The sequence below is a fragment of the Muscardinus avellanarius genome (genome assembly GCF_963383645.1).
Source record: "Muscardinus avellanarius genome assembly, chromosome: 2".
NCBI classification, from domain to species: Eukaryota; Metazoa; Chordata; class Mammalia; order Rodentia; family Gliridae; genus Muscardinus; species Muscardinus avellanarius.
The window spans coordinates 163,125,579-163,146,675 of NC_137787.1; positions in this window are offsets into that span (position 1 = coordinate 163,125,579).

Genomic DNA, 21,097 nt, shown 5'->3' on the forward strand with positions numbered 1-21,097 from the left:
AATTTAGGCTAGAGTGAGTTTGACATTTATTTTATTAGCCACTCTTAGGATAATTTATGTAGTATTGATGTTCTTCTGCTTCCTCTACTAGAGGAAGACCAAGGACTTAGTATGACTTACCCAGTGTCTGGTGTTGGTGTTGCGCATGGATTGGTCCATGTACTTCAGCAAAGTAGCACAGTTTTCTTATATGCTGGTGAAAGAGTTTCAGGCAGCAGATGAGTAATAACCAAAAGCATATACTTGAAGCATGAAGTTGCATTATTCAAAGTAGATAATAAAACCGTACCAGGTGTCCCTGCAGTAGGAAACTACAAAGAGACATGAGTTAACGAAGGCATTACCTATTTAGAGGACCTTAGCATATCAGTCTCTGTTATGCTTTCACATATTCACTTGGTTCTTTAAAATGAAACCAGTAAGATACAATAAGCAGCAGGATATAGAATATTGGGAAGAGCATACCATGAGACCGATCATCCTGACACACTTTAAGTGCATAATACAGTATAATAAGCCATTGATGTGATGTTGCATAGCATGTATCTAGAGAATATAGCTAAAACTATATACTTCTTAATAATTTTTGTGTTCCCCTATCACAAATCTCTAAAACCACTATTCTACTCTCTTATTGTATAAATTGGACTATTGACTATATTTTATGTAAGTAGAATTATAATTAATATGAGTTTTTCTGTGACTGGACCAGTTCAAGTAGCATAATGTCCTCTAGATTCAGTCACATAATACACATTATCAATTCTCTTTTTTAAGGCTGAATATGTCCCATTGTAGGTCACTTTCTTATTTCTGCTGTTGTGTATAATTCTGCAATGAACATGAGAGTGCAAATAACTCTTTGAGATCATAGTTTCAGTTATTTTTTGTTACATCACTATCTTTTGATATTCACAGGTTATTGATTAATACCCCTAAAAATATCAAAATGTGAAGATGCTAGAGTTACTCATATACAATTGCAAAATATTTTATATAACATGCAATCCACTAGGATACTTTAAATAACACTTATAATACCTATACATGTTTATCTGTAACATAATATTAATGCTATGTAAAGAGCTGTATTGTATTGCATAAGGAATAATTTTTAAAAATTATTTGTGCATGTGCACTAAGGATGCAAATTTTCCTCATTTTTATCTATTATTAGTTTAATTTGAAGATATAGGATTAATGGATACAAACATCATCCTTTTCATATATATATGAAAGTTCTACTATAAATTTGAGAAAACTTCTTATTCTCATATTGTCTGCCATAGTGAATGAAACAGTTTATGTTTTGTTTTTTATTGTTTATTTTGAAAGAGGGTCAAACTAAGTTGTGGAGAAACTTACAATATAGGTGAAGCTGCCTGCAAACCTGCAATTCCCCTGTCTCAGCCTCCAGAGTACTGGGATTACAGGTGTTAGCCACCATACCTGGCTCCTACCATTGCCAATTTCTATAAATAATGTACAAGATTTTCAGTTTCCCCATGCCAATACATCTTGTTGCTGCTGCTGTTGTTAATAGCCATAGCAAAATATAGAAGTATTTTGAAAGACTATGGTTTTGGAGGCTGGACAATTCTAGATCAAGGGGCCAAGTAGATAGGTGTGTGGTGATGGATATTCTCTGCTTCTCAGATAATGCCATATTGCTACATGCTTCAGAGGAGAAGGTTGTTGAGTCTTTAAATGACAGAAAGAAGAACAATATATGACCACTTCCATTTCAAGCCTTTTTATAAGGGGCTTAATCCCATTGATAAGGATAAATTCCTCATAAATTAATCAGAACCCCCACACTATTGCATTAATATAAAGTTTATAACTAATTTTGGAAAAAAATAAATATTCTAACAGGGGTGAGGTGATATAGAATTTTTTTAATTTTTTCTATGATGATTAGTGATGTTAAGCATTTTTATGCCTATTAGGTTTTTCTTTTGTTTTGTTTTGTTTTTTGAGGTACTGGGGATGGAACCCAGGGGCACTGTACCTCTAAGTGACACATCCAGCCCTAATTTTTATTCTTTATTTTAAAACAGGGTCTCACTGAGTTAGTTGCAAAGGACCTCACTAAGTAGCTGAGGTTGTCCACAAACCACAATCCTCCCAAATGCTGGGATTACAAGTGTGTGCTGCCACATCTGGCTTGCCTGTTAGTTTTTTGTTTGTTGTTTTTAATGAGAAATGTCTATTTCTCAAATTTTTTTTTCTTAGAGTTTTGTTGCTATTGTTGCTGTTGAGTTGTAGTCTTATATATTTTGTGTTAGTCCATTTTTAGATAGTTTGTAAACCATATATCTGCCCTCAGTTTTTTAGACTTTTTATTTTTTGGTCATTTTTTGTTTGTTTTGCTTTTTTGTTGATACTGGGGGTGGAACCCAGGGGCTTTCTACCTCCAGGCTATACCCCCAGATATATTTATATTTTATTTGGAAACAGGGTCTCATTAAGTTGCTGACAGCCTCACTAAGTATCTGAGGCTGGCTTCGAACCTGTGTGATGCTCCTGTCTCAGCCTCCCAAGCATGGGGATTAGAAGTGTGCGCCACCACACTCGGCTGGTCATATGTTGAAGTTCAATCCATTTTCAGCTGATGTTCTGTGTAGTATAAAATAAAGGCTCAGTTTAATTATTTTATATGTAGACATCCAATTTTTCAATATCATTTTATAAAGCAACTGTCCTGTGGAGATAACCCTCAAACAATAAAATACTTAGAAATAAACTTAATCAAGAAGGTAAAATAACTCTACTGGGAAAATAATTAAATATTTAAAAAAGAAATTGAAAAAGATCTAGAAGGTGGAAGGACCTCTATTACCTTTGGATAAGAATAATAAATATCAACAAAATCGCCATTCTTCCAAAAGTTATTTACATATTCAATTCAATACCTATTAAAAACCAGTCTTTAAATTCTTTTGAAACAACAACAAAGACAAAAAAAATAACCAAAGAGTTGTCAGCAATAAGAATCGTGCAGGAGGCATTATCCCTGACTTCAAACTGTACTATAGAGAGCCGGGAGTGGTGGCACACGCTTGTAATCCTCGCACTTGGGAGGCGGAGACAGGAGGATTGCGCAGGTTCGAAGCCAGCCGTGCTGGTTTAAGAGACCCTGTTTCCAAAAATAAAATAGGTCTGGGAGCGTAGCCCGGAGGTAGAGGGCTTCCAGGAACCCCAGTACCACACACACAAACAAAACAAAACAAAAACTATACTATAGAGCCTTCATTAAAAAAAAAAAAAAAAAAAAAAAAAAACAGGGTATTGGCACAAGAGCAGAAGCAGAATAGAAGACCCCAAAATCTACACACTTGAATATCTTTCATTGTAAAACAATTTGTTGCAAACTGATTATATCTTATCCTCCAAAGGTATATGTATAACTCTTATAAAATTCTTATTTATAAGTTAAATTACTGGTTTAGGTATGTGTTCAAATACTTAATTGAAAATAGCAAATATGCTAAAAACTTGGTACTTAATTTTTTATAAAACAATAAATAATTAAGCAGCTACACGTGAAATATTAGTGATATAGAACACAGTATTCTAACAGTGATTAATCCATAAGATTCTAGAGTACAAGTAACTGTCTTCACACATATAACAAGGTATTAATAGAATAACTTATTTTTGCAAGCCTAAATTTTAAAATGTGATATTTGCCAAAGTGAAAATGTTTGCAACTCATGTCCTTATGAAATATGTAAAATAATTTAAATCTTTTTTTGCTTTACTGAAGAAAAAATGTATTAGGATATCTCTCAAAAAGTTGCATTTTTTAATAAGATTAGTTGTTTCAATTTACTTCTTCATGGAGAAAAACAGAATCCTGAGCAAATATTTTAGTATAGCATATGTTTCAAAACAAAATATTTTGTATCATTTAAATATTCATTTCTCTATTATGGATATATCCTAAAAGACACTCATAACAAAATATTTTATCAAATATGATAGTCTTGTTAAGAATTACCACATGACAAAACAAGTAGGTAACTATAAGCTATTTAACATTGACTGTAATTATGAAATCAAGAATGAAACTTTAGTAGAACATAAAAAATGTTAAAGTTAGCTGGGCGTGGTGGCATACGCTTGTAATCCCCGCGCTTGGGAGGCTGAGACAGGAGGATCTTGCAGGTTCGAAGCCAGACGCGCTGGCTTAAGTGACCCTGTTTCCAAATAGAAATACAAAAATAGGTCTGGGAATGTAGCCCGGAGGTAGAAGGATTTCCAGGAACCCCAGTATCACCAAAAAAAAAAAAAAAGTTAAAGTTTTGTGGAAAATATCTATCAATCTATCTACCTATTTATTATCTATGTGTCTTTTTGTGTTTCATACATATCTTTTTAATTTTTTTAATTATTCTTCTTTATACTTTTGTTGGTTCATTATAGTCTCACATGATAATGTAGTTTATAGTGATAATGACATAAATACCCACAGCACCTGGTGGCCTTTCCCCAGGCCCCTTCTTCATTACCTCCTCTCCCATTCAGGCTATTGAGTTTTACATTGTTATTTTCACATATGTACGTGATGTCAGTGAAATTCTTTATACATTCTCCCTCTTTCCCATGATGCCCCTATACCAACTTACTTACTCCACTGGAGTTTATTTTAGATTATCTGAAGTATCTCTGGTATCCTGATTACTCACTAGCTACTGCATATGAGAGAAAACATATGATCCTTCACTTTCTGTGACTGGCTAATCTCTCATAGCATAATAAAAGACCAGGTCCATCTATTTTCCTGCAAAAGGCATTGTTTTTTTCTTTTTTATTGATGAGTAGAATCCCAATGACTGCTTATATATCTCATAATTTTATTATATTCATTTTTGATGAACACTTAGATTGGTTCCATAATTTGGCTCTTAGAATGGTGCTGCTATAAACATGGATATGCATATATTAGTATAATATTATTATTTCAGTCTCTTTGAAAATATACCGAGAAGTGGTACAGCTGGATTATATGGTAAATCCATTACCAACTTTCTAAGAAATCTTCACACAGATGTCCATAGTGACTGCAATAATTTGCAATCTGACCAACAGTGTAAAAGAATTTCAATTTCCCCACATTATCACCAGCATTTATTGTTGTTCAATTTATTTGATGGTTGCCATGTTGATTGAGATTAGATGAAATCTCAGTATAGTTTTGATTTGCATCCCCCTGATTGCTAATTATGTTGAACATTTTATTGTCTATTTATTGGCAACTTATATCTCTTCTTTTGTGAAGTGTCTATTTAGTTAAATTGCCTATTCCTTGATTAGGCTGTTAATATAGTGTTAAATTTTTTAAGTTCTTTGTATAGTCTAGATATCAGTTCTCTATCAGAGGAATAGCTGATAAAGATCTTCCATTCTGTAAGCTTTCTCTTTAGATTCTTGATGGTTTCCTTTGATAAACAGAAACTTTTTCACTCTAATGTCACCCAAATTTACTAATTCTTATTTTAATTTTCTGAGTTTTGGGGTTTTATTGAAGTAGTTTCTAACTGTACCTATATGTTAGAGTGTTGGGCTTATGCCCTCCTCTACTAACTTCAAAGTCTCTTGTCTAACTTCAAGATTTTAGATCCATCTTGAGTTGACTATTGAGCATGAATTATCTTCCAAAAGTGAGACTCTATTTTAAATGTGGTCTATCCTGCCACAGGTATTTTCTATTGAGGTCTTTATTTCATTTATTGACTTTTTTTTTATTTTGGTAAAAGCATCTTTTTTTGTTTTTACTTAGGATCTCAATTTCTTTATTCATGTAATTTTTATTTCATATACAATTGCATACTTTTGCTATTCACTCAGTATTGGTGATCTCCCATGTTGTTGAGTTGTGAGAATTTATAATTTTCTAATTGGTCTTCATCCTCATGCTTTCAGAGTTCTTATATTTGTATTTCAGTTGTCTTTGCATCCTCTTCCTTTTTGTGTGAATGTCCTGTATCTTTGTGTTGTCACCTTATAATAATGCAGAAGATATGATTGACTTTATAAAACAGATTTATAGAGAAGTTCCTCCTACAATCTATTTTCTCCCTAGCTTTTGCATATTAGGGAGAACATCTGATTTCTTATTCTTTGTGACTGACTAATCTCACTTAACATAATGTTCTCCTTTTCCATCCATTTCCCTATAATGATGTAATTGTGTTTTTCTTTATGGCTGAGTATAATTCCCTTGTGTACATATCCCATAGTTTTGTAATCCATTAACCGGTTAATAGACATCTTGTATGATTCCATAGTTTGGCAAATGTGAATTGTGTAGCTATGAACATAGATACACATGCATTAGTTTGGTAGTTTGGTTTCCATTATTTTGGGTAGATACCCAGAGGTTGTATTGCTGGATCATATGATAAGTTTGTTCCTATTCTTCTGTGGATCCTCCATTCAGTATCATAAAAACATTTTATACAGTATTAATTTTATTTGCTGAACATTAGCTAATAACAAATCTTTCAGTAAAACTAAAGATTGAAAAAATATCCAACATTTTTATTTAGGCATAAAAATGAAATAAGTCTAAAACATAACATTTGTCAAAGACTTTCTCATGTATAAATAATTTATTGTACCTCTTCTGTAGGTATAACTTTCTAGTATATTTCTATCTACTACTGTTTTGACTTACCCAAGTTGGTGAATGAATTTGATGCTGAATTTAAATAGGTGAATCCAGAAGCTAGTTTATGTTAATAATTATATTTAACTGGGTGAAGCAGAAAATCCCAACAGCCTTTAATATATACTTACCAAAATATTATTTATTTTTGTTTTATGCTTTAAGTTTTGTAAAATTTGTAACTTTTTATTTTTTATGACCAATAAATAAAGCATGGAAACATGTTTTAGAAACTTTTTTTCAAAGGAAACTCTGCTACAATTTGTATCTCTTAAGGCTCATAAAATCTAGAGCATATATGTTAAGTATTGTTCAAAGAAGGGATAATTCTATTTAATGTAAAGATATGACAGCTATTGGCAAATAGCATTCAGTGTACTAAAAGATCTTTATTCAGTGTGAATTACAGAATCACCTCTGTGCTATGTAGGTATCACAACTCCATGAGAAAAAAATGTATTTAACATTTTATTCTGGAAAATATTTTTTTGCTATTTATATTATATGGCTTGTTTTTGTTTTTGTTTTGTACTGGAAGTTGAACTAAGGGGATTTATACCTCAGAACTATACCCAAGCCCTTTTTAAATTTTTATTTTGAAATGGGAATCAATAAATTGATTAAATTTTCATTAAGTTGCCGAGTCTAGCCTCAAACCTGTAATCTTCCAGTTTCAGGCTCCAAAATATTAGAATTACAGATATGTACTTCTGTATTGCCATGTCTGGCTTATTCTAGAAATTTGATATTGACTCTTTCATTTGTTTTTAAGTATTGCATCATAAGTTAATTTTTTTCTAATTATGTCATATTCAATTAAAATGATTCTATCATGAATATACCTTTACCTGTATAGGTAAAAATACACACACACTGAAAGTGAGACCTATTATATCATAACTTATCAATGAAACTATGTGTTACATATGTATTATATAGTACATATATATAGTACATATTATATAGTATATATATACGTAGTGTGTGTATATAAGTATATATTTATTTCAATTAACAATTAAAAAATTTTATATTTTTGTGCAAAACATGAAGTTTTGATATATATATACATAATTATGGAAGGGTAATTCAAGTTATTCAGCATCAGCATATGTATTATTTTTATGTGTTTTTTGTTGAGAATACTTACTATTCAGAGACAATAATAATAATTTTTTAAAAGCAAAAGAGTAATAACAATTTTTTTTTACCTGTGCAAAAATCAAGAAAATGTAACTTGATTACTTTGCCCATAGATACATATCTGGCAACTTTGAAGTTAGTATGCGCATAAACCACCACTCTAGGAATGCTTGCACCCACCCAGATTATGTCATTATTTTATTGTCCATATTTTTATTAACCAATCACTGTTACTATTTCTTCCTACCATAATATTATACATTTGAAAAACACTGTTAATTACTTACATCAATTGTCTCATTTTCTTTGGTGGCAGCCAAATAAATGCTGTGCTCAGATCTTTAACTGTGGGATGATAATTGACCCAAAACACATGGTGCTACTTTCTAAATTCTATACTCCACTTTGCGCTGTGGCCATGCTTCCTCTGGGTGGTTCCAAACCAATGACTCTGCTTTACATGTAGATCCTGAGAGAGCTGGATTCCAAATATGTGAGTTTAGATAAAAGATTACACCAGTGACCTTTTCAAAATTAACATTTTACTCCATTCTATAAGACTTCTGACATTCCTCTCTTCCTTTTTTCTTCATAGGGGCAAAATCCTGCATGGTGATCTGACAGTTCTCCCAGATTCCTTATGCTTCCTCTCCATTTTCCCTAGAGGAGTTTTATCTAATAAATTTATTGTATGTTAGATTTCATATTGGTATCTTCTTCTTGTATAACCTTAAGTACCATGCATTCTTGTCAGATAGCCAATAACACAAAGTACAATTGGAGTATTTTTATTATAGACAGAATCTTGTCCCAGTTTAAAGACATGCACATGTTTATTAATCACTAAGGTTGTTGTTCAGTTTCCATTATTACTTCCAGCTACAGAGACATTTTAGAGACTTAAGAAAATCTGAAATCCAATATATATATATATATATATATATATATATATATATATATATATATTTAAGAAGTTCATATTTCCCATTTAAAAATTTCTTACCCTGAGAACATAGTTTTCCTGAATTAGAGTTTATGGTTGAAAAATTAATTTAGATTGCATTTTTAGATCATAGGTTTTAAATATGATATTAAATTTATACTAATATTAGCTATTTAAATTTCAATGTTAAAAATTAAAAATTAGCTAATAAGGTGAATAGACCCTATGTTTAAAATATGCAGAAATATTTTCAATTTTCAAAAAACCCACAATGTAAAGAATTAGCAAAGGAGTATATAAATGACAATACATGTGACTATAATGGTGATGGGCAAGAGAAAAGTTCTGAGAGAGAAAAACTCTAGGAAAATTAATAAAATGAATATAATACTGTTGCCAGAATACGAAAAGTATACTGAAAGTTTACTGTTCTAGCTTTCCTTAGAAATATTTAAATGGCCTGCTATTTTAAAAGATAGAGTTGGTTAGGTTGAAAGAAGAGCTTTAGAAAATAGACCTGTTCAATATCATGATATATTTATTTCCTCAATTAAGGACCTTAATTAAGGAAGCTATGACAAATAGGTGAATGGTCAGAGGATTAATCCTGAACTGAATATTTATGGCTACAAAAGTCTCCCAAATGAATTGTCTGCTAATGCGCTAATGTCCATCCTTCCTCAAGAGGACAGGATAATTTAAAGAATATTGTTGGACAATTTAGTCAAATTCTTCTCCTAGAATGCAAAAGTATAGGCTATTTTAAAGAATTGAGAGTGAGAAGAACATTCATATAATGTATATGTAAATAAGATCAAAATACTTTGGCCAAATACCTCTACATAATTTTGCATCTCTCCTTTGAAAATCTAAATTTTTGCCCACAAAAGACAATTATCTCAATTCTATCTTTTAATGCCAAAGGAGAGACTTGGAATGAAAAATTTATTCAAACATGTTTTTGTATTTATTAGTTTTCTTACATTAAAATGTTATAAATTCTCTATGAATAATTTTGGGAAATGTTGATGATTTTTCTTAAAAGATTAAGACCAACTTTTAAAATATTAAACTATTTATCTAACTCAAAAGTCTTTTTTTCTTAGTTGGACATTGTAGCACATGCCTATAATTCCAGTATTTTGGAAGCTAAAATGGAGGATCATAGGTTTGAGAATGGACTCAGCAACACAAGGTAGCAAAACTCTTAGGATTCTAGCAAGACCATGTTTCAAAACAAAAAATAAAAAGGACTAGGTATATATCTCATTTGTAGAATGTTCCTGGGCTCAATGCTCCCTAACCCCCTCCCCCCCCGTCCTTCTTAAGCATATGAATTTTAAAAAAACTGAATGTAGGTAACAGAGAAAATTTGAAAATATGAACTACTTCCATCTTCTATTAAATTTATGCAGTTAAGGTCTTGAACCAATACCTATCTTCATATAAATCAAATTTAACACCAATATCTTTGAATGTGTATATGCTATGTTTTTCAATCAGCTCTCCTCTTGTTTATACAGTTTTCTTCTCTCAGCATTTGATTCATTGTACATGCTTTAAGCGTATACTTTCCTTTATCATTTTTCTATACTACAGACTTAGAATTAATCACTTAAGAAAGATAGAAAGTGAATCAGAAAGTCCCTTTACTTTATTCTTTTCAATATGAGACTCCAAAATGCCCATTTTCTAAAACCTACTGTGGAAGCTTTTCTTTATTCTCTAACAAGATATCAAATAGTGAATTCCAAATCCACTAGAGCAGACACATAAAGTGGATTTAAAGAAAATCTACTAGAAACATAAAATACTATGTTTTTAAGAAAAAAATACTTATATACAATGAAACAGTTGCACATGTCTTGTTGTTAACAATTGAATTAATGAATATGTTGCACATCCCTTATCCCCCCTGACCCCAGATATATATATATATATATATATATATATATATATATATATATATAGCTACTGCAGAACATATAAAAACCCAAAGAAGATAAATTGGAATTCATTATTGTTAACATATACCTGACAGCATCAGAACCTAGTAGCATTCAGACTGCAAAATAAGCATTTTAGATGATCATGAGCAAATGATTCAAAATTTAATTTTATATCATATTTTATCTCTTTACTATGCATGTGAAAATTCCATGTTATGCAAATGGTATCAACAGTTCCGTTTGCACTGTTTTGGTTTTTCAGTAGATTAATGATGATGATATATATATTTAATAGAGTCATGTTCTCTTTTTTCTAATTTTCTATTTTCTTTTTCCTTTTTTTTTTATGGTGTTGGGGATGGAACTCAGGAGCATTTTACCTCTGACCTACACTCCCAACCCTATTTTTCTATTCTTTATTTTGAAACAGGGTTTCACTGAATTGTGGAGGGCCTATGTAGCTGAGGATGTCCATGAACCACAATCCTCCTGTCTCAGCCTCCTGAATGCTGGGATTACAAGCATGTGCCACCATGCCCAGCTTATTTTATTTTTCTTAACAGTCTTTTCTATAGTTTATCCTGCCTTACCTGTTACTATTTTTCATCCATCTTTCTTTTTTTATCTTTGTTATTAGTTTTTAGTCATTTTATTTTTTCAATAACTCATTACTTTCATGTCTTTCATCCCCTCCATCTGCCCATGTTTTTTGTAAATGTTTTAGATTTTTTAGTGGCTATACAATTTCCCTTTAATCAAAATACAAGTACACATTAAAACTCTTATTACTGGTCTTAGAGTTAATTTGAAAATGCAAATTATCAATAATTTATTTAAAAATAATTCTATGTCTTAGTCACTATCGTGAGTTGCCAATGTAATTTAAATATATTAGAAATTCACCAAATTAATGCTGAGGTCTTTTGATGTATTGAGTGTAGAAGTTATCATTACTAAATATCTTAAAAGTCATCCTACAAAACTTTTATCCTAATGAAGTTATTTTGTGTTTCAAAGCACAAGAAAAAAAATGGCAATCAATTTATGCCGGATATTATCTTTTTTATATTTTTGAATTTTTTTGTTTTTGTTTTTGTTTTTGGTGGTACTGGGGTTCCTGGAAGCCCTTCTACCTCCGGGCTACACTCCCAGACCTATTTTTTATACTTTTTTATTTGGAAACAGGGTCTCTTAAGCCAGCGCGCACGGCTGGCTTCGAACCTGCGCGATCCTCCTGTCTCCGCCTCCCAAGCGCGGGGATTACAAGCGTGCGCCACCACGCCCGGCTTATATTTTTGAATTTTAAAATGGCAATGCAATAGTTTAGTTACTTTAACTATCTTTGATAAGAGAAGAGTGGTACAAATATTCTTATAAAATGACGATAAGATTTTGGTCCAAAAGTAGGTTTTGTAGGCCATTCCTGAAATGCGTGTTTAAACTCACATATGTCCTTTGAGTAAACAATCATTTGTTCAGCACTTAGTCCTTGCTAAATAACACAATTCTATTAGGAAATAGGGATACGGTGATGCATAAGAAATCACTGCTTACATGGAAGAGTGTATTAATTTACTTGAGGAAGACAGACAAGTGAACAGATAGTTATAACTTCGTATGATTTAGTGATGAGAAGCCATTGAGCTGTCCAGAAACATAAGACTACCATATGATCCATCTACTCATCTACTTCTGGGCATCTACTCAAAAGAATGAAAACCAAACTATCAATTAGAACCAGCCAGGATGTCCATCAACAGCTGAGTTGATAACAAAACTATAGGATATGTACACAATGGAATTTTACTCAGCCATAGAGAAAAACACAATTACATCATTTACAGGAAAATGAATGGAACTGGAGGACATTATGGTAAGTAATATTAGTCACAAAAAATAAGAAATTGGATGTTCTCCCTAATATGCAAAAGCTAGAGAGAAAATGAATCATAGGAGGAACTCTAGATGAAGAAGGAAATACTATAGATAAGTAAATAAGGCCACCTAACTGAGAAGATGGGGGAGAGAAGGAAATTCTCTAATGCACATGCTGCTCTTAAACATATCAATGTCAATTACCAAGCCAAACACGAGGAGAGAGGGAGAAGGAATGGGTGGAAATTGGGTAAGGGCTAATTGAGTGATGTGTGCATGTATGTCTCCACCACCTTGTATCCCATTAAATGTATAACTACAATGAACCAATAAAAATATTGAAAAAGAACTTCAAACCAGGCATGGTGGCGCACACTTGTAATCTCCATGCTTGGGTGGTGGAGACAGGAGGATCACGTAGATGCGAAGCCAGCTGCGCTGGCTTAAGAGACCTGTTTCCAAATAAGAAAAATATAAAATAGGTCTGGGAGTGTAGCCCAGAGGATGAAGGGTTTCCAGAAACACCAGTACCACCAATAAAAAAAAAAAAACTTCAAAAAAACGCATCCACGGAGAATGATGTCTTCAATGATTTTTGAAGGATGTTGCAGAATTAATGGGATGAGAAAAATTAAGGTGGAGATGTTAAGTGGAAGCAGGGGGAACTCTTTGGTGGGGGGAGATAGCATTTTCAAAAGCATAAAAGTGAGAAAAATCCTAGAAAATATTTATAATAAATATAATTAAATAATTTTGTGACATTAGTTGCAACATCTTTAAGCCAATTAGGGAGACAAATAGTGGTGAAACAGAAAACTTGTGTGAAATTCCAAAGAAGTTAGTCATCACCTTAAAAGACTTCAAAGCCAAGAAAAAATCCTAAGCAAAGTAACACCCTATTCAAATTTGATATTTTAAAAGAAGAAATTCTAGATAATGGTCTTAAGAAAAGCAATTTATTATCAAATTAAAGCACAGGCCAGTAGCTTTGGGGGCTGTGAGTTTTTGAGTAGGACTGTCAGTCAATGGGTTCAAGACACAAAGGGTTCACATGAAATGATTCTCCACACAAGTGACAATAGAAAGGATTAAGACAATTTTTAGGTTGTAGAATGGTAGAGAGACTAGCTGTGTCTGAATGTGAGCAATAGAAGAAACAAAAAGCAAAGATAGAAAAACATGCTTTGCTTTAAGCAGTTTTGTATTTTACTGTGCAGATCACGAGATGAGGACACGCTGATTTTGCCTTGACTGGTGAAATTGGTATAATATGGGAAGTTCTTCTAGGTTATGTTTTTTTTTAAGACTGTTATGTCTTGGAGGTGCACACATCCAGCCCAAAAAGGGATGTGTGGTGGTAGAATACTCTGTTTTTACTGCATTATCATTTTATGGTTCTTATCCTAAACATCATCCCCTACCAAGATAAACTAATTCTGTTCCTATAGAAGTATTATCTCCCAGACTCTAAGGCAGAGCTTGCAACATGAGCAGATTATGCAGTGGATAAGGTGGGGTGTGGCAGACATATTTTAAATGGAGAGAGTAATCTCTAAGCTAGAAAAAGTCAGCTGATCCCAGATCTTGGTGCAATTTATCATCTGGTATTACTCTGGATGTTGCTAAAACATTAGAGGAAAATAGTATTTTATGTTGTCTTAGGGGCTAGAATTAGACCATGTTTGTCACATTCGGAAAAATTTGTTTTACTCAAGGAGGTGGGTAAACTATTCAACGTTCTGATCCAAAGAACTATTGGACTGGAGACTACAGCTAATGGGTAATATCTGAAGTCCCTTCTCTTCTAAACAACTATCCCACATTCTTTCTGCTAGCCCTCACCTCATCTATAAATTATAATAAACACTCTAATATTAATGTGGGATCGTCCTTATGTCGAGTTTTTTTTAAATTAAGTTACTATGATCTTTATCACACTCTGAAATGAAGAATAAAACTTATACATAGTAATATAAGCATAAATCTTAGGGGAGGATTTTTACTACAAAATAGCAAAAACGTGGAATAAAAGTTATGGAAAAAGGTGAAGGTGACTCTGTTTTAAGACTCTAGATGCACAATAGGTCTTTGTTTTTGCTTTTTTTTTTTTGTTGTTGTTGTTTAATTTTTGGATAACAAAAATCACCCAGGCCACAGATCTGTGTGTCCAGAGCATTGGTCCCCTCTGGGGGCTATGAAGAGAATCTGTTCTAATTTAACTGAACATTTGCTAAACTTTTCCCTTTTCCAGCAGTCAATGGTAGATCCATTTCCCCAAAATCTTAAAAATAAAGCGGTTAAACTTGTTTAAATTTTTATTCTGCTGTTATCTGTATGACTTTAATCAATTTGGGTATAATTTTCACCTCACTTTCTTTGGCTGTAAAATGAAAATATCAACACTTTGCCTTTTAAGGCTGCTGAGATAGTTCGATAAAACTATGTATTAAAAATCAGATTACACAAACGCAAAAGAACACTCATGCACATTTATTGTTGTTTTAAAGAATGCTAAAGTTAAAGTTATTTCTCTTTGTCTAAGACATATGTAATTGGAAGAAATGATAGATAAGACCCTCCAAAAAAGAAAAAGAATGCTTAAGTAATAAGCATAGTTCATATAAAATACTTTCTGGAAAAGATGAATTTGTTTATAAGGAAGACTTTAATTTGCTGAATGGAAAATCACACCTGAGGACAAAGGTGAACTGTCCTAATATTTTTAAAAGATGCTAAATGCTACCAAGCTAATGCATGCATATCTATACTCACAGCCACACAATTTACAATTGCGAAACAATGAAACTAGCCAAGATGTCCATCAACAGATTAATGAGTTACAAAACTATAGGATATGTATACAATGGAATTTTACTCAGCCATAAAAAAGAACAAAATTACATAATTTGAGGAAAAATGGATGGAAGTGGAGAACATGTTGCATGAAATTAGTCAGTCGCACACACACACACAAAAATAGTTGCTCTCCCTCACATGTAGAAGCTAGGGGAAAAACGAGTCATAGAAGGAATGCTAGAAAAAGAAGGAGAATAAAGTGACCTAACTGAGAGGGATGAGAGATGAGAAGAGGGAAATTCCCTAAAGTATATTATGTACATTCACAAACATATCAAAGTCAATCACTAAGCCAAACATGAGGGGTGAGGGACAGGTTGGGAATTGGGGAAGGGCTAAATGAGTGATGTATGGATGAATACCTCTATCTTGTACCCCATTAACATGTATGGTTATAATGCACCAATTAAAAACATAGTCCTTTCTTTCTCCTCTTTACCATTTGGTTTGATCTTTACTCAAACCAAATTTTAAAAAATGTTATAGAAGTGTTTCTTAGAGATATTGCTAAACTTTCTTGCTCAGCATCAATATTTTTTTATTTTTTTGTTGTTGGTACTGGGGTTCCTGGAAGCCCTTCTACCTCCAGGCTACACTCCCAGACCTATTTTCTATCTTTTATTTGGAAACAAGGCCTCTTAAGCCAGCACGGCTGGCTTCTAACTTGCATGATCCTTCTGTCTCCACCTCCCAAGCATGGGGATTACAAGCGTGTGCCACCACGCCTGGCTTCAGCACCCATATTTCTAACCTTCTTTTAGCTGAACTACCATCCCCCAAAATGACTTACCTTTCAACTTTAGCATTTCTTCTACCAAGTGTGTAGGGCTCACTATGACATAAACCTACTATTATCAGTAAACCTGGTATGACCTTCGTCTGATCAAAATGGTTTTAAAAATTATTTGCAAAATAGGATTCTAGAACACACCTCATTGGCAAAATGGAGATTTCTTGTACCCTGTAATACAATCAATGTCTCAGAAGATGAACAATACACTTTTATCAAATTACTGAAGCATCTTAAAAGATTGAAACAAGATCCTCATGACATCATAGAAGGTTTTACTTACATTCCTTTTTTGTGTTCTTTCTCCCTCCTTCTGTCCCTCTTCCTTTCCTTTCTCTTTTTAGTTTCTCTCAATTTCTGTCATATTTCTTATTTCAACTTTCTTTTTATTTCTCAATCTAGACTGCTCTCTCTAAAAAGAAAATGACTTTGAAAACAACCTCTGAATAACAGAAGTTGAACTTGTCAGGTCCTGTCCTCACTGACGCTCACTAGATGCATGACCACAGGCAAATTCATGAATGCTCAAAATTCATTTTCTTCATTTTTAAAATGAAATGAGTAGAACTGGGTTGACTTCAATGCTTTTTCTTGTTTCCAAAACACTGATCTTAAGTATAATAATATTGATTTATAAATCAGTACCAATTAGGATTTTATGACTTTATGTAAACCTTGAAAAATATCGGAGAAACAGGAATTATAAATCATGTAAAATAAGATGCACATTTGTATTTTTCTCATAAAAATAGGGGTTAAAAATTAAAAAGTGAAGTATTAAAAACCAGAAAATTTAAAGATATATAAGGGGAAAGTAATTCTTTCTGAAAAAGTTACCCTAAGTCCATGAGCTTCATTGAAATGCTTCTACCAAAGGAAATTCTATCCTTTCATTTGAATTTTATTCATTTTAAGACCTTGATAGCTGGAGCCAGAAAGTAAATTATTAACGGTAGAATTAATAGAGATCTGTAGTGGAGGGAGGACCAGAATAAAATGATTTATATTTAATTGTGTTGATGTGAGTGTACTTGGAACTTCCTTCTCTTTCAATTTTAGTTCTTTTACCGTTCTGTGCCCAGGTTTAAATCTTCCTGTATGTCACACACTGGTATTAAAGAGGCATTAAACAGTGGCACATCTCTCCAAGCAAATAGATGTTCCGCAATGGGGCAACATTTAAATGTGTATCACTATTACCCTCAATAAATGTGTATTACAGTCTATTAGCCCAAGTGAGATTTTCTAATCTAACAGTACTGCACCCTGTTCGCATTAATATGCAAATGGATTAGAATGCAAAATTAAACGAAAATGAAATTTGGGAGCTAATTGACATTTTTTCACAAAAGCTCAGAGAAACACTATTTATGGTTTAATGGTAAAAGGCTAATGTGTCATCCTAGGGAGGGGGCCACATCAATCTCGGCTACCGTTATTTCCCGAAGTACAGTGTGCGCACTGTTTGTGCATGCCGGTCGCCAGCCTTCCTCCCGTAGGTGGTCCCATCACCGCGAACCTGAGCTAAATTGCTACCATCCATTATACACAGTGGCTGCCTGGATGGCTGCCTGGATGGCTGCCTGGCACTGACTTACACAGGCCATCTATTCCTGTCAGAAATATGATATGTCACTGACAAAAGCTTAATTACACTATTAATTAATAGGACAATTTTCAAAATGCCTTGAAATGCAGCTTGACACTCATTAATGCCATTTATGAATCATTTCTCCTGGGAAATAGTACTCTGAAGAGTACTTTCAAATGAAATACATTTTTAAACAAAGATATCTGTAAAATAAAATAAATATGGGGTTAGTAGCTGCCTAATATTCTCCTCTCCTATCTTTTTCTTCTCTCATATGACCTATTCATTCAGCACTATTATGTTGAATCTACTATATATTTTGTAGTGACATTGTAGCAATTTTACTATAAAATACCTCATTTGTTGTATACTCACTATAAAAATCCAGGCACTTATTTTTACCTGAAAACCTTTAATTTTTTTGGCAACACACCATGCCTTAAACTTTAAATAGCAATGACAAATACACTAACTTCGAATTGGTTTTTGAAATATTTATTGCCATAAAAATATCTTTTTTCTTCTCCTATTTATCTGTATCCTAGCAATGTCACATATGGCAATAAGGAAAACCCAAAGTGTCAATTGACTACTGATCACAATTTCTCAATTTATTTTTACTTATCCACTTTGTAATTAATTAAATATCTGTCATATGACTGTCAGATCAGCAACCTTCCCCACATGGATCCCTGTGCTGTATCTCGTAACACAAAATTATTTAATATCATACCACCTTCCTGTAGGAAAATCCTTTGACAATAAAAACAGCATGACTGAATTATTTACAGCCACAGCATACTGTGTATGATTAATGCCTTTTTTGTCCTTGTGGTTGTTCCTACTTGTGATTTGGCTACAGTGATTCTATGATTATTGTACTATATTATGGCAGACTGGAGGGAATTGCAAGGTTAAAACCAAACCAGTTTCTTCTGAAGAGAGAAAGAAAGTGTTACATAGCTCAGATAAGGAACTACAGTTGGAAAACAGAATTGGGTGACAGAATGAGAATATGCCTGCTGTGCCTGGATTTAGAAGGTGTCAATGTGTCCAGATGTGGCTAGGTTATTGGATGTTTCTTTTTATCTTGAAATGGGCCATGAGATAAGAAGTCAGGATCACAACCTGTTACCTGTAAAGTTGTAGCAGTCATTGAAGAGTGATTCTTGGAATGTTATCAAATTATCTTGGGAGGTATCTCAAATAACCTGAGCCACTTCTCTTTGTTGGTTACTCTGTACTTAAAGTTCTAAATCTTTAATATCACTTGAATCCATTCATAGTTTTCACCCTTTCCTCATTAACTTAGCTTTTCCCTTTAAAATGTCTCAACAATACACTGTTTTTTTTATTTTCCTGATTGTACTTACAGTTTTACACAAATTATTTCTATATTATGACAGTAATAGTTTTCTCAAAGATTATACTGGAAAACACTATTTTTGGACAGTAGTAATCTTGGAAGAAGATGGGGAAGCCCATGATCAAATGAATTTGGAAAATACTGTATATAAAACCACCCTCAGTGACAGTGGTAATGAATGAAAACATATATTGTAATTAATGGCATTATGTTGCAGTGTATTAAAGAATTCCATTTAAGTATGTTTAACACAATGCCCATTAATGTATTTAACAAAAAGTTTTTCTTATGATCTAAAAATAAATTTGTTCATAAAATAGTGATGCTTATAACATCTCATAAGTCACCAACTAGTTGATTATAGAATCACTTTTAACTTTGTGCCACTTTATTCAAAGCTCTTCAGTTTTACCTTATTACTTGCCCTTTTTTCACATCACTCCTTTATAATTTTTGTTAAATTTAAATTTAATAAATATTAATATATCAACCTTCCATTTCACATCTAAGCCTATATCTTCTCTGCTTCATTTGCATGGAATATCACCCTCAACCTACACCTGAATACTTTCAGGTCTTAGAAAGCCAACCTAGACCATGAAGACAAGGTTGTAATACTCTTTTCTGTATCCCCATGACATGTTTTTATTTACTATTATGTTTTTGTTTTTAACCTTTTAATCTTTGTAAAAAGGGGGCCATTTTGTGATAGAAAATATAGTTTGTTCCACATTATGTCTTTAAATATGGATAGGTATGTTAGGTTCTAGATTAAGTTATTTGAAAATATCCTTTAATAAATAGTGTTCTAAATCAATTTTATATAATTTAGAATGAATTGTGTGGTTTTTTTTTTTTTTTTTTTTGGTGGTACTGGGATTCCTGGAAACCCTTCTATGTCCAGGCTACACTCCCAGACCTATTTTATACTCTTTTTTTTTTTTTTTTAATTTGGAAGCAAGTTCTCTTAAAACCAGTGCAGCTGGCTTTAAACCTGCGCGATCCTCCTGTCTTGCCTCCCAAGTGTGGGGATTACAAGCGTGCACCACCATGCCCGGCAAGAATGATTTATTTTTTTCCTGGCCCAACTATTACATATGATAACCAAATGGGTTATCTTAAGCAAATTACTGAAAATCTCTCTCTCTCTCTCTCTCTCTCTCTCTCTCTCTCTCTCTCTCTCTCTCTCTCTCTTCATAGATAGAATTGAGGACATAGAAAAGGAACAAGAAAGATGACTTTGAATTTGCAGTCATGGAAAATTGAATTTTTTGAGTAGCATTTAGATAGTTTATTTTTGTCTTCAGACTTGACCTGGGTCTTGTTTTTAAGTTAATGCCTCTATTTTTTCCATTATCCTTACAATCAAGCACAGAGAACTAAAAAGGCAAAATTGTGGTAGTAAAAGAGAGGAGTCAAATCACCTTTTCTATGATTTATTGATTCCTTTCACCAGAATGATGTCTCCAGTGTGTGTGTGGGGGGGAGGCAAGTATTCAAATTAAATCTTCTTATAAACTGGATCTCTTTATAAATAGAAGAATGATGACATTAATTTGGAGAAAGGGAATATGTGTATGAAATATTCTTGACAAGATATGGCTCTATAGATCAATTATAACAAATAAAACTCAGAGTCTATGAAGACAATTTTCTGTATTCTATCAAATTATCAATAATCTGAACTATAAAATGGAGCTATGAGGTAACATAAATGATCCCTGCTGTGTGAGAGACCTTCATAATTTGACTTAGAGATTTTATTTATTCTGAGGGAGATATTGAAGAAAACAATAAAAATTATCTAGGTACAGTGGTACATGGGAGGCTAAGACAGGAGAACTGCAGGTTCAGAAATTTAGCGAGACTCTTTGCAACCTAATGAGACCCTTCTTCAAAATTTAAAAATAA